Source organism: Equus caballus, chromosome 27 (assembly GCF_041296265.1).
Source record: "Equus caballus isolate H_3958 breed thoroughbred chromosome 27, TB-T2T, whole genome shotgun sequence".
Classification (NCBI taxonomy): Eukaryota; Metazoa; Chordata; class Mammalia; order Perissodactyla; family Equidae; genus Equus; species Equus caballus.
In genome coordinates, this window is record NC_091710.1 from 15362328 (window position 1) to 15375230 (window position 12903).

The window sequence follows — 12903 nt, forward strand, 5'->3', positions numbered from 1 at the left end:
TCCTTAGCTAAACCAAAACAGCTTTTGAGCCCCTTCCCTGCAGCTCCGCAAGCACCATTTCCAACTCGGTCCCAGCGGCTCCGCTTCTCCCCCTCCCTGGCGGGGCGGGGAAGCCGGGGAAGGGGCGAGACCACGAGGAAGTCCAAAGGCAGCAACATGCCTGAACCTTCCCAGAGTGAGTGCCTTTTGCCCCCTTCCAGTCCCCCGATTGTCCCGCGCGCCTCCTTTCACTCGCTCTTGCGCCCAAGGCGGCGCCGCCAAAAGGGCTCCGCGGAGGGGATCGCGGCGCGCACACAAAGGGCGCGGGGGAGAGCGGCGGGCAGCGGACCCCGGGGGGCTGGCGGGTCTCGCGCGGCCCCAGCCGACCCCATGAGGGCGGCTCCTCCTGGTCAGGAGCCAAGCGCCGGGCGGCCGCGGCGGAGGGCGGGGAGGGAGCCTGTCCTTTGGGAGGCGGCGGCGCAGCGGGCAGTCGGGGCGCGCGTGGGAAACGCTTGCCTGAGAGTTGGGGAGGAACTGAGGCTGAAGCCGAGGGACGAGGAGGGTGGAGAGGAGAGCGCGCGGCGGGCGGGTCCTCCGAAGCCCGAGGAGTGGGTGCGAAGCCGGGGCGCGGGCGAGGCTGCTGCGCGCGGACTCGGGCCCACTCGAGGACCCACGCCTTTGCAGAGGGGTCCCGAACCGCGCCCCGCCGGCTCTGGGCAGCGGCCATCGGGCAGCCCGCGCTGGCCGGCCCGGCCGCCCGCGAGGCGCGCACGGGGCGGTGATGGTGGAGGAGCCGGCCGGGACTGGGCGCTGGGCTCCCACCCGCCGGCGCGCGGCCTCGGCTCTGCCGGGCGCTCCCCGCCAGGGGGCGGCGCAGCGCGGGGCGGCGGCGCGGCAGCGGGGACGGTAGGGGACCCGGCTTCGAATCTGGGCCTCACCTGGGCGCGTCGTGGACCGCCGGCGCCTCCTGGAGTCCAGGGTCCGCCGGGGCCGCAGGATCTGCACCTCGAAATTCCCACGTTTGCTATGTTGCCCTTTGGAGACAAAACAAGGTACTTCCTTCAGCATCCCCCCTGTCCCACTTTCCCCTGGGGTGCGGCGGGGGGGGCCGGGTGCTGGGTGGTGGCGCCGAGTCACACCGGTGGGCCGATGTTTCATTGAATATAGATTGTAAGACATTTTTGTCTTCCTTTAGTCTCTTGGGGATGTATTACTTTGGGGTGTTAGATGTGGCTCTTTTTAACCCTTTCTCCTAACGAGTTGTCGATTTGATCACTTTCGGGGTTTTTGGACAGAGGCGATGGCTTTGGGACAAATCTTATGTTTTGTTTAATTACTCCACCTTCGTTTTAAATCCTCTTTCCCTCTTTCTCTTTCTTCCTTCAAAATCCTAAATCTGGAGCGACCAGAGTAAACCCGGAAAGGAAAGTGGTTTCTTCTCAAAGGGCACTTTTCTGTGAGTTTGGGGTGAGGCACTAAGGCCATCCAGGTCTGGAGTTATTGATTGCTGTCGGTTGACAGTGTTCAGATGTCACCTGCTACCCCAAGGCCATCTGTCCTCACTTTCCTTTCCCCCTACGTTTCCACCTTCTGCCCCCCCGTGAATCCTAGCGCACAGAACGGGGAGTGGGCAGAGAACTGGGCTGAGTTTTTCAGCGTGTGTGGCTGTTCGCTGGAGGTGTTCTTTAGTCTGATTATTAACAGTTGAAAGAAAAAAGTCGTTTTATAAATCAGCATAAATGTCCTTCACCTCCCTCCCCCAATGGCATAAATTTGGGATTGTTTGTGGTAGTTTTTAACTAGTCATACACTTCACTTTCAAAGTCTGCCAAAACATTGAAAGTAACATATTATTGGAAAATAAATGAAAAGAGTTGTTACATTTCTTTTCGCATTACTTCTCCCAAGTAGTATAGGATTAAAACCCTAATTCTCAAAATTATACTGCTCTGTGTAAAATTTAGATCGTCTGAGACTATATACTGTTTTTCAGTTAAGGTTTTTATATTATAGTTGATGTTGACAACAGGCTGAACCCTTTCTATGATATATATGTGTGTACATATGGTCTTAAGAGAAGAGTTTATGTTGCGTATAAGTTGGAAAGCGAAAGTGTCCAATATTTGAGTAGTACAGGCCCTCATTTTAGGAGTTGCAAAGTGCTGAAAGTTGTCAGTGTAAAGAATATAATCTGAGAGCTTGTGTGCACCCAGAGGTTCTTCACAAAACAATATTCCAGTTTGGGCTGAAATTTGGTGGCATTAACTGGAGACTTGAGACTGAGAGTTTGGACGTTAGTTGATTATAAAAATGCCAAACAGCTAAATCCAGTAAGATTCACATGGTTTTGGTACAAACTTATCGCAGACATTTTAACTTTACAGCTAAGATTTTATTTTTTAACTAGAAGCTCACATTGCTTTGCTTTTTTCCCTTTTATTACACTTTGTAAGTGTAAATGAATACCGTATGCGATTCAGGAACCCATGAAACAGGATAGTTCTGTACAGGCATTTGGCATGTTTTAGGATTTGAAATACATTTGGATTCACTTAGATTGGCCATCTGTGCCTGTAAACAGGCGTGTTGATGGAACTATTTCTAGTTATTTGATTTAATTGTTGTCCTTTGACATTCATGCATGCACGCTTCTCTATCCTGTCCCCGGACATGAATGAGCTGAACTCAGTAGCAGTCATTGAACAGAATGGAGTTCCTGGCATTCCTAAATTCTCATTTAAACACCTGTGAATTCTGGTTGACCTTGAATGCAGTTGTGCTGCTCTGTTACACTGTTTCTTGTAACTATCTTCAGCTCTGGAGCTAAGCACCCCATTAAAATCTGTAGCTTGGAGCCTAGAATACACGCTTTTTAGTAATCACAGCCTGTTTATATGAATTTGAGAGAGTCAGTTGAACAAGTCATAATCTACTGGCATAAAAATGCATTTGAAACTAGTAACCGCAATATGTGGAAAACTTCCACCCTCACTATTATAGACAACTTTGCAGTCCTCCAGGCCAGAGATCCTGTCTTAATTAAGGGCTCTTAAGGCTCATGCATTCACAACACAGCCTTCCCCTGCTAACGCCGCTTAACAGCTGTTGTTATTCTTGACAGCATATTAAAATAATGTTACCTTTCATTAGTTACTAATCAGCTCTGTGGTAGTGGGTGATATTTTAGGTCATTTAGTGTGGTAGGGGTAATATAATTGACTTTTTATTGCTTTGTTTTGTACTAGGCAAAAGCTTGAGAATATTTGGTATATACTGGAAATAGGAAATATTAAGTGAGGACAAGTTTTTATGACTGTTTGGATCAGAGCCCAGAACCTTCACACCCCGTGTAGTTTTCTGTTGTAGACTTTTCATTCGACCCTGCAGGGCTGTGCTGAATTAGTTGACCTTCCAGGTCCTGTGTTTGTGATCCTTTCTTTTTGGTAATTTTTTTCTCATCTCTAACAGCTGAAACATCTTTGTTTGCAAGATATTTTTATTAAAATCAGATGATGGATATAAAATAAACATTGCTATGTGCTCTTAAAAGTGACTCTTTCTATAACTACATAGGGATAGAAACTTTTCACAATTTTCAGACAAATGGTTTGTTAAGCAGTCACTAGTATTAAAGATAAAACTCTGTGGGCATGGACTCAATCTGACTTCAATGTTATTTATAATATTTTTCTGATGGTGCAATTACGGCCTTTTTTGCTTTTATTGTGTATAACCAGGGGTCCATACAGCCAGCTCTAAGCAGCCGTTAGTGACCTAAAAGTCCTCATGTGGATTGAATTCTTCCTTTCTGGAAGAATCCGTAGGAGCCCCTGAAAGGATATTTCTCATTGCCCTTCTAGCTCTAGTGTTCTCCAGGTTTCAAATGCAGATCCATTCAGATCTTGAAATACAAGATCATGATTCCTAAAATGTGGTAGAATTAATGCAGTCGCCATTAGTCATAGATGGAGATATCTGTGTGCTTAGTATGACATCATCTAAATAGGCCTGTAGTACTATTCAGTAGCTTTTTTTTTTCAGTTTGTGATCAGAAGGTCTCTAGAAACTGCCTGTATTTTCACAAGGTCATGTCTTCAGCACCTCAAGATGAGCACTTTTTAGCATTTTGATTATGTCGTGTAACAAAATTTCCTTTTTAAGTAATTCCACCTAAGTAGATGATTTGACTCTGGTCTCTGATATCATTTTCTTTTAAAATATTTGAAACTGCTTTCAAGTTGTATGGATAAAGTCTTCGTCTTCACCTTTCATCTGATGACAGAGAACATGCCTTACTGAGATGCTCCCCTTCCTCTGGATTTGAAAACACAAATTCACTTAGAACTTTGTTTGAACTTCCCAGTGCCTTTTAATAATTCTTGGGAAAGATTTCTTTCATAATTGAAAAGGCTAATCGGAACTGCTCAGTATTTATTAGTTTATCCCCCAAACATTTTTCAACTAATAATTTATTAAACCGTATAAATTTATTATGTTGTATCGAGTTAGATTTGTTCTCTGTTCTCAGAGCTGATTGAAGGATAAAAACCTCTTCCTGGGATAAAAGCCTTTCGTAAAGACTGCAGGGCGATTAAATAAATCCCTGAGTTGGTTGATAGTGGAGGGTTGAACGATGACTGATTTCTGAGTGTAGGATGCAGACTAGCTGCTGACTTGCAGGACTTCCTGTGAAATTAGTTTAACTGGACAGATGGACACTCAGTGGGTCAGTGTTACGGCGGATTGACGTGGCCTTGGCAATATCTGTTATGTCAGGTTCTCAGTGAAGAGTGCCCGTGAGCTACATACCTAGGAGTAAAAAATCGAAGAAAGTCTTTCCACATGAGTCATCTGTTTGATATTTAACTCTGTAATCTTATTTACTGACTCAGTAGTCTCATTTTATTTTGAATTATATATATATTTCACAATGTAAGTGCTTTATTCATTTTCTCTAATTGGTATGAGTTTATACTTATTACCAACCAAATGTTTAAGACAGGTAAAGCGACCTCAGAGTTAAGTTCATCAGAATCATTTTGATAATCATTCTAAAAAGCTTTTCAAAAGCCTTTAAAGAGATCTATGTATCTTTCCCTCGGTCTTCTGGTTTGTAGTTCACAGGAAACATGCTTTTACAGTGTTCTTGTGCCATTGTTAGCGTCTGGATTTTTTGAGATTTTTCCCTTGATTCTGACTTGTAAAGTAAGATTAACTTTTTGCAAATTATCTTCTCTGAATAATTTTATTGTATTTAAACTTGGGGGAGAAAAGATCCTCGCCTGATATTATACTTCTAGTGATAACTACAAAAAATAAGAATCATCATTTCCTCTCTGTTGAATGTCTATCCTGAGGTCATAAGAAGAGAAAAGATCCTGATCTTTTAAGCTGGCGAAATAATTAAAACACACATACAGGATCTTTGAACTTTCAAGTTAGAGAGGATCATGTAATCCAGTGTTTCTCAAACTTAAGTAATGTTCCCCTGTTAAAGACACATCTTCTTCTTGAGCTCCAGGATATTAGTTAGAAAGCTTTTGGTCACAAGTGACAGAAACCCAACTTAAACTCATATGAAATTGACTCACATAATTGAAGTGCCTGGGGATTGGTTTGGCTCTGAATTTCAGCTGATCAAATAATCTTGTCAAATTCTGTCTGTCTGTGTATCTAGCTAATCTATCTTTCCTTCTTTCAGTCCATGTATCCATCCATCCATCCATCCATCCATCCATCCATCCATCCATCTTTTTTGCCCCTATGCTGTGTTTATTCTCCTGCATACTTTCTTCCTGTGCTAGAAAAGGTTTTTCGTGGCAGATTTATGTGGGTCTTAAACTTCTGATTCTAGAGAAGTACCTTCTCATCTATATCAGTCCTCTCAAAATTACTCTGGCCATGTTTGGGTTCCATGCCTTCTCTGTACCAATCACGGTGTCCAGAAGAATAGGGCTATCTGATTACTTTGTTGGGGCAGGTAACCCATAGTTGGATATGTCATTGGGGGAGAGGGAATTCCCAAAAGAAAGTGATGAGGGCACACCCAGAAGTTCCAGATACCTGGGGATTGGTTTGGCTCTGAAATTCAGCTGATCAAATAATCTTGTCAAATTCTATCTGTCTGTCTGTATATCTAGCTAGTCTATCTGTCTTTCCTTCAGTCCATCCATCCATCCATCCATCCATCTTTTGGATGTGGACGTCCTTTTATTTTAATATTAGTTAAATATGGAATTCTTAAGAGTAGATATAATTTAATCACAGTTACAGCGTTTATGCAACTGTAATACCAAAATAAATTTATAATTTAATTATGAATAAAATGATAAAACTCCAGCCAAATGCAAATTGACAGCATTCGTTAACTCACCCTTGCAAAGTGAACGAACGTGGCCCTGACTGCCGGATGGAGGGTCTGGTGAGGTCAGCTCACCTTTGCTGTGGCTGCCTTAGGAGGCATCCTTCACTGCTCCCGCTGGGTCTCTGTGTGAACAGTCATGAAACTTTATTCCTATGGCACAGCATACCAGTGTTTGGGTTTTACTTGGTTTGAAAGCATATTTGCATATTATATTTACATCTTTTATTTTCTCTTTATCCTACAACCACTCGGCTGCACTGTGATTGTAAACACAAATATAAACCTGACTGCTAAAATTGTAGGACAGTACTTGGTAATAAGGTGGTCATCCCACTAATTTAAAGTATACTTCTTTTGCCTTTTTTTGGTTTTACTTGTCATCAGTGTGAAAACACAAAATTAAAAACATTTTCACAGAAAAAGTACAGATCTTCAAAACATACTTGTTTTTGATTCTCAGGACTTCTCAGACCTCAGATTGAGAAACGCCAATAGACCAGTCTCTCCCATATCTAAGCTGCAAAGCAAGTCAATTTACACATTCACAGCATAGGTTTCAGTTACGATGTTTTTCCATTCAGATGTAAGTAGGTTTTCCTTAAAGGAACATTTTTCATACACGTGATTATGAATGCGCGGAGAATTATAAAACGGGTCTCTTCCAACTCTCGGTCAAATTTGAATGTAAAACCATATGAGGATATCACTTGGAGGTGCCCCAAATCTCCTGTTTCATTTAATACTGTTATAGTATGTTAATCTTTTATTCATCTAAACCGATGCTTCCCAAAGGGCATGCTATTGTCATCTTGGTGGACCAAAAGCTTTCTAACTAATAAGACACTTTTTTTTGTTGTGAGAGACTGTTCAGCGCATTGCAGCTGTTTAACGTCTCTGGGCCCCAGACACTAAATGCCAGGAGCACCCCCATCATTGTGATGTCACGGTCACAATGCGCCCTAAGGGCTGGCACCATGACTGAGTTGGGAGCCACTGTACAGAACCCTTTAAGATTTATTCCTGTTTATGGTGGGCCAGGGCCCCACGTAGGACAGACTCAGACTTCACCCCCAGAACTACCTCTTTCTGAGAGTATGCCCTTAGGTACTTTATTTGCTTTCTCTGTTGAATGGAAATAAGAGCATTCACTTCATAGAGTTCTTGAGAAATTTAAAGGAAATAACGCCTATTTCCTTACCTTTTTTAGAGTGATTTTCAGTTGTTTACTATTTTACCTTGAGAATCATCAATGCCTTAAATATAATCACCAACTGTGATGGTCATTCCCTTATTCTGGCAAATGGGAATTAGAAGAACAGAACAGGGGTTTTATAGACTTTAAGTGTCCTTCTCATTCTTTAGATGAATTTTTATTGATGGTTTGAACAGAACCTTTGTGGATTGTGTAAGGTCCTGGAAAGGTGACTGGAATGGGAGACCAGACTTCCCGAGTTTGTCCCCAGCTTTGTGACTGCCGCAAGTTAATAAACCTCCACTTTAAAATGGGAGGTGAGAGGGAATGAGAATCAAGGCAGACAGATTAATCAGTGAGCTTAAAAATCTCATCCAGCTCTAAGCATTCTGGATTCTCACCAGGAGAGCAGAGTGTCGACTTCTCAGATTGAATAGTTTCCTCCTTTAAGTATTTTCCAAATACCTGTTGTGGATCCAGTTCAAATTATGCCAACTATGTAACTAAAACTGTATAGAATTAGGATCCAAGAGCAGAAAAATTTCTAACATTATAATGTGAGTTATTTTTATGTTTTTCCTACAGATAATTTTAGTAGATTTCCATATGAGTTATCAACTATCCCTTTCCAGACAGGAAATTAGTACACTCTTTGTAATTCTGGCTGTAGTGATTAATTCACATGACTGATGAAGAAAGCACTGGAGAGAAAGAAAAAGGGATGATGTTTTAATAGTAGATTTAAAAACACGAGAACTCGTGTTTTGTGGATCATTGAGGGCGTGCAACTTTTTGCTCTTGTTTTGTTCAAGGCACCCCACAAGTCTCCCCAAATGTTACTGCTCAAGGGACCTGCTATATGGCCATCCTTGAGGCCCATGCATCAGCCTGCTTACAGAATTTCCCCAAGTGAGCCCCCTTGGGTAGGAGCTAAAACAGATCAACTTTAATCCCCAAATCTGCTGTCGCAGAGTGTTAAAGCATTGTTTTCTCATGTGTTAAAAACATTCTCCAACTTAGACTGACAGTTATTATGAAATACTGCTATGGTTTTCATCGTCGTAATTAGTTGTATATTTTCTCAGTCAAAGGGTTTTATTTTATCTTTGATATTTTGGAAAAAAATCATCCCCCAAATCTATAACTTATTTTTTTAAAAAAATTAATTTCTAAGTAGTAATGGAAAAACAAGTTACGTTCTTGCAATTATTTTTCTCAACTAAATGTTCAGCTCTTAATCTTTCTGTGTTACTCAGAACATCATGTCATACGTAAGTGTAGTCATTGGTCTAGGGACTCTATGTTTTTTCAGTACTAATTTGAGAAAATGCTAACGTTAAAACAACTTTTTCTTATGAGTGTTTCTGTAGAGAAATTAGTGCTTTTAAACTAGGAGCAACAAATGGCTAACATCTAGTTATTCTATAGAAGCCCATCGAATAAATTATTTTTATTTTTACAAAAAAAAATCACTTTTGAGGCTGGCCACATGGTTTAGTGGTTAAGTTTGATGCACTCTGCTTCAGCGGCCCGGGTTCCTGTGTTGGGATCCTGGGCGTGGACTTACACCACTCATCAGCCATGCTGTGGCGGCATCCCACATATAAAATAGAGGAAGACTGGCATGGATGTTAGATCAGGGCTAATCTTCCTCAAGCAAAAAAAATTAAAATAAATCACTTTTGAAAGTATACTCAATTTAATTGGTTAACTTAAAAACAGTAGCTATCATGTGTTAAACATTGTGTCCCGGGGGCTGGCCCGGTGGCCGAGTGGTTAAGTTTGTGCACTCTGCTTCAGTGGCCCAGGGTTTTGTTGGTTCGGATGCTGGGCACGGACATGGCACCACTCCTCAAGCCGTGCTGAGGTGGCATCCCACATGCCACAACTAGAAGGACCCACAACTAAAAATATACAACTATGTACCGGGGGTGTTTGGGGAGAAAAAGGAAAAATAAAATCTTTAAAAACATTGTGTCCCAGACTCCATGCTATCATTTTATGGGCATCATTTCCTTTTTCTTAAGAACCCTATGAGGGTTATTGCCATTATCTCCATTTTAGAGAGAGAGTAATTAATGTATCTAAGGTCTCACTCTTAGTAGTAGTTCTGGGATTGAAGGCTAAGTCTTTGCCACCTGGGACCCTTAAGCGCCATGCTCTGCTAGAATTCACTGTCCACATTCCTGGAAGCAAAGCAAGGCTCCTAGAGTTAATGTCATGTGACTCTCACTCAGGAAGAGGTGGAAGTTTCTCCTAGGGCCTCTTACTGTGCAAGCATCTTACTAAATGATGTGCCTAGAGACCTTGCCCAAGTGGGTTTAGTTTCCATATATAATTTGAGAGTATAAAAAGTGGGAACTCTCAAATGACTTTTTAAAATACAGTGGCTGACAGTTTAGGTACTAGGCCATTACAATTATATTTTTAGTATTAGAACATGAAATACCCTAAGTACAGTATATTTTCAAAGTAATTTTTATCCTTTGATACATTATTTTAAGCAAGAGTACAAAATACATTAAACTAGTTGCTCTACAAGTAGGTTTCATCTAAAATCTAATTACTTTTTTTTTTACAATTTTTTTTTTTTAAGATTGGCACCTGAGCTAACATTTGTTGCCAATCTTCTTTTTTTTTTTCTTCTCCCCACCAAAGCCCCCCAGTACCTAGTTGTATATTCTAGTTGTGAGTGCCTCTGGTTGTGCCATGTGGGATGCCGCCTCAGCATGGCTTGATGAGCGGTGCCATGTCCATGTCCAGGATCCGAACCCTTGAAACCCTGGGCCGCCGAAGCGGAGTGCGTGAACTTAACCACTTGGCCATGGGGTGGTCCCTAATTAGATTTTTAACTCATGAGAGTTATTGTGTTTATATCACAATTTTACTTTACGTTATAATTTTTTCTTTTTCCTTACTTTTCTAGATGCCAAGAAATATTCTATAAAACCTAGGCAGCGTATTTTAATTATTTTTCCCTTTCAAGACATCTGGAATATTGAATATGAATTTTTAGACATTTCTGTCTTTTTGAAGATTTCTTTTGTAAGATGAGTAAGCAGTTCAGGTTTAGTAGAAAGTAAAGTTATTGCTGCATGGAGCCCTTATGGACACAGGCAATAGTGTGTGTGTGTGTGTGTGTCCCTTTTGCTAATCATATTTGAAATGCCATGCAAGAGCTTGGGTCCCTCCTTCCTGTTGATAAGTTTTGCATATCCTATTTAATACTTCTAGATAGTAGGCATTTGGAGGAAGCTGTGACTTGTCTAGATTAGTGGTAAATTTCCAGAACACAAAATAAATTATAGTTTTCTTTCCTGTGATAGGTTTATAATAATCTTGAGTGAAAATGAGAAATTGGGAAAGGGGGAAAGTTTTGATTCTTAACAGGATGTGCCATATTTTCATTTTTTAACTGAATGTTACTGATCTATAAAATTTTTAGAAAGTATGAGATCAAGTGTACCCAATATACAAAACTTATTTAAATATCCCTAAAAAAGGTATTATTCGCTTGACACCATGAAATTTAATCAATAACTTAATTGAGTCTATGATACACTTTTCATCTACCTAAAACATGTGAGCACATAGGAAGTGTAGAATGGAATATATAGCGCTTTCTCTCTGCCATGTGTGTAATTTTGATGAAATAAGCCTTGTTTTACAACCATTGTAAAAAAAGGACAGTTCACCTTCTAAGCTTCCTACCCCCCTAGAATTCCTTTGATGTTTTTTATCATTCAAGAATGAATGTATTCATCCCTCTGTGTGTTAGTAAAGACATAGCAAAATGTCCGGCCCTGGAAATGTCAAGTTCAGCTTTTGCCTGCAGCCACTGCTAGACCCCGGCTGCCTGGCCTTGTGAGTGTGTGAACTCAATTTAGTTTTGCAGGGCGCTCCACCCACGTTGTAACACCGTCTTGAAGGGCGCAGTGCTGTTAGTGCTGTAAAGAAGCCTCATGAAATCAAAATGTGTTGAGCGTTATTCTTCATGACACTGATTTTTATATCAAATTGTCATTGGAGGAGCAGTTTGAGCTGCAAAAGTCTTCTCTGAAATAGAATATTAGGACAATAAACGGGGATTGATTGCATTCATTGTTCAAAAGAGATTTGAGATTTAAAATTCAAGTTACATTTTTGAAAACTTATAGCAAGTTTTTGGCAGCTTCCATTGGTTTTATTTCCTACTGTCTAATTCCTATCAGTGTTTTGGGTTCTTGACTTGCTCAGTGTGGGAAAGGGTCGTTCAGCGATCCTGCGCAGCATCTGTGGTATGCAGAATACAGGTTTGAAGCCACAGATAGGATTTGCATTTGTGTTACCTGAGCAGAATAACTCCCAACATTGATTTTTGGTCCCCTCTGAGATTTCTCCAGTTATTTTAAGACATATTGAAAAAAGTCTAAAACAAAACTAAATCTAATTTACCCACTTAATACAACTCATTTATGAGGTAAGAACTTTTGTGTGTAATAAGATGAGGACGGAAATAAATGACTGGAGGATAATGAAACATGCGGTGAGGGGACAGGGAATGGTTTGGATGGGATGTTAAGCATGAGGATCTCGTCATTGATTATAAAGCCTTGGCGTCAGTTTTCATCGCCTCTCCCTTGGGCATGGCTTTGTTTCCAGTGTCTAGGGCCTGTTGTCTTTCATTAAGAGCCTTGTAAACGTTAAATCAACTCAAAGACTTCAAGACGACCGCTCTGCTCGTGAGTGCTCCCAGGTTTGCAGGGCAGTGAGCAAGGACAGGCTTGCACATGGAAGTCAAGTCTCTGAGTTAACTAGTGCTGGTAGCAAAGGGTGAAATACCTTTGTGGAACAGATGTCCCCTTCGTTCTTTTTGCTCGGATGGCTAGGGTGTAACTTATGTAGAGTTAGGATGTAACTCTTCTTTTTTGGGGTAAAACTTAGGGAGAGTCTATAAAGAATGGCATTCTGAAGTATCTGCTTTGGCCAAGGACTTCGAGTCCTCAGGGTGCATGTAGTCAGCCTGTTTCCAGGCCCCATGAAGCCCCCTCAGCCTGTGGGCCTGTACCCAGGAACACCACCTTTTTTCCCTTGTCTTTTCCCTGGTTCTCTTGGCAGAATTTTATGAGGAAATAAACAGCCGTTGCTCCTTACCCCAGCCCTACATCTCCATTGGGATGAGTACTAAAGCATGTGAGACAGCAAAACGTTAAATACGTGGGAGAGATTTTGAAATGCTTCCACACGCGTTTCCTATCTGACTCGTATGTCAGCCCTGTGCGGTGAGTGAAGGAGTAAGGCTATGTAAAAATGAGGAAGCCGAGGGACAAAAAGAGGCTAAGGAAGTTGATTGACCTAATGATGCCCGCCTGGCCTTTGATACTGTAAG

The 12903-nt window shown here is 41.6% G+C and overlaps 1 pseudogene; it reads left to right on the top strand.

Annotated features, from left to right (window-relative positions):
* Positions 1-459: 459 nt before the first annotated feature.
* LOC138921001 (cGMP-specific 3',5'-cyclic phosphodiesterase-like) overlaps positions 460-12903 on the top strand; it is a 38194-nt pseudogene continuing 25750 nt past the window's right edge.